This window comes from Marmota flaviventris, chromosome 5, assembly GCF_047511675.1.
Source record: "Marmota flaviventris isolate mMarFla1 chromosome 5, mMarFla1.hap1, whole genome shotgun sequence".
Classification (NCBI taxonomy): Eukaryota; Metazoa; Chordata; class Mammalia; order Rodentia; family Sciuridae; genus Marmota; species Marmota flaviventris.
In genome coordinates this window covers 121,863,481-121,865,974 of record NC_092502.1, presented here as the reverse complement: position 1 = coordinate 121,865,974, position 2,494 = coordinate 121,863,481, and the positions used below count along the sequence as shown (strand labels likewise).

General features: G+C 36.8%; 1 pseudogene; it reads right to left on the bottom strand.

Annotated features, from left to right (window-relative positions):
* Positions 1 to 566: 566 nt before the first annotated feature.
* LOC114094984 (U2 small nuclear ribonucleoprotein B'' pseudogene) lies at positions 567 to 1,337 on the bottom strand (annotated as a pseudogene).
* Between the last annotated feature and the right edge of the window lie 1,157 nt (positions 1,338 to 2,494).

The following is a 2,494-nucleotide window of genomic DNA, read 5'->3' as shown; positions in this document are numbered from 1 at the left end:
GTGTGCTGCTGCTGTTGCTGGGTCTGTGTTTGCCACAGAATGAGACACAGATAGACCCAGCAGAATTAAAGGCCAGGGATTGGGTAGGTATCTCTGTGTATTCCTATGTAGACAGCTTCTGTTTTTATAGCAAGAATGCTTCTATAGTTGTTGCTATGAAAGAATTCCAAAGAGGCTCGTTCTGTGTTCAGGATTTGGGAGGAGGCAGGAGTTGGATTGATTTGTTGTTTAGATCTTTAGAATCAGAAAAGTGAGTTACTTATACTCAGTTCAAGATACTTTCTCTTCTTTGATCTTAGGTAAGGGCTTTTCTTTCTTTAATTAATTATATTTCTTCTTTCTTTCTTTCTTTGAACCATGGCCAAGCACACCTAGACTTCATTTCAGGCTTACCATGTCCTAGATGTCATCTAGTTACTAAGTTATATCTGTATTTTTTTTTTCACTCTCACTTCTCCTACCCTTAACTATTAGAATAACCTGACCAATGTCACCCACACAAATGCTATAAATGATACCAAGTCTTTTAAAGATGACTACTCCAAATGGTATTCCTTGTCAAAGTTCTAATTAATATCACAGGACAATGTGATCTTAAATCCAGCTATAGGCTGCCTGTCGTTTTCACATTCAACAAATCAATACCATGTCTCCTAGGTACCAATCATATTTCCTTGAAACCAGGAAACTGATTAAACAGCATGGATAACATCACCTCATTAGTCTCTGACAGTAAATTATGAAGGAATAACATCGTGGGGCTGGGGTTGTGGGCTCAGTGTAGAGTACTTGCCTAGCATGCATGAGGCACTGGGTTTGATCCTCAGCACCACATAAGTGTAAAATAAAGATATTGTGTCCACCTAAAACTAAAAAAAAAAAAAAAATGTTTAAAAAAATAACATATCATTTGGAGCATAATCAAGAACCTAAAGATTTGGTTTTGAATTTCCTTGGACATTAGCTGAATTTGTTATTTCCTGACCAGGCCTGTCATTTGTTGCAGTCTGTTCTATAATTTTGGCTTTTTTTCCTTTTCTGTGTCAACAAAGTGGCATATTTTTTGATATTATGTCAGAATCTGGTTTTGCATACTGAATTTGCCTTGATTTGCCATAAAATGGAAGTCCTTGTAACTATCTCAAGGCATTCATGGATGAACCGTTCTTTAAACACAACCAAGTCTTGTCCCACCATCTTCGTGGTTTTTAAAGCCACAATATGTACCACATGGACAAACTGAGAAAACATGGCATATAAGGACCTCTCCAATTCTCCTTTTTAATTTTGTCATTTATGTTGTTGGTTTAAATCGTATGATTTGGCCTGATAGCCATGTTTTGCATTCAGTTGTTCAAACAGTCTGAATGACTGGCTTGTTCTCTCTCAGCTTCTCATCTTAAAATGAGGGTAGTATGACAGAATCCTACCCATCCGAAGCAAGTATAGGTATCTGGTTGACAAACTAAAGAGAGAGTATCATCAAATACCATATATAAATTAAGCATTTTCTTTTAACTTAAAACATACAAATTATACACTTACTTATGCATTTTTATGTAGGACATAGGTCTTTTCTTTGAAAATGATTTGCTAGCTGTACTTCACATCTTTTTAATTACCTAATAAAAATTTCCAGATTTGGAATTCTTTAATGTGTGCCAAGAACTCACATCTTCTAGATTTTTGCAGGTTTTTTCCTCTGCAATTTTATAGTTGTCCTTATTTAATTTATTGGAAAGTTGTTTATCCTATTTTTCCAAAGCATTCCACTTAATTTTCTTAGGAACAACTCTTCACACTCACATTTAACCAGTTTAAATATTCCTCAAATTGCACAATTGTAACTACTACAATAGGCATGAACAAAAACACGGTTTCTTTTTAGTAATCGGACAACTCAACATGTGTCACAGTAAGCAGACACACACGTTAACCAGAGTGCTTGCTTGCAGGTGGTCTGCGTGCCCTTGTAATTTGTGCTTATGGGCTAGGGAGGAAATGGGAGAACTTGAAGATCTGATGAATTGTTTAAGAGGGGCCTTTTTGCTGGTTGTGCCAAATGTGGTGCCTGGTAATTGTTGTGTTTGGTAATTGTTAATTATTATTAATTCTAGATCAGTGATTCTTGAGCCTTGGTGATTTTCCCTTGCTCTCCCCTGGGAATATCTGTCAATGTCTAAAGACATTTTTGGTTGTCACAATTGGAGAAGTGGAGCTAGTCTCCAGTGAGTAAAGTCCAGATATCCTAAACATCCTCTAACACTCAGGAGCTCCCCTACAATAAAATGCCAGTATTGCCCAGGTATAGACCCTGTGCTTGACAGTGTTTTAGAAGAACAACAACTATATATGTGTCAATTCATCTTTGGTTCTCTAGAACCTAATACATCTCAATGATCTGTGTTGATGCATGCATGTGGCCTGACTAAATGAGTGAAGGGCCTTTTAGATGAGTAAGGACACATCCTGAGAGTTAGGTCTTAGCCTTCAA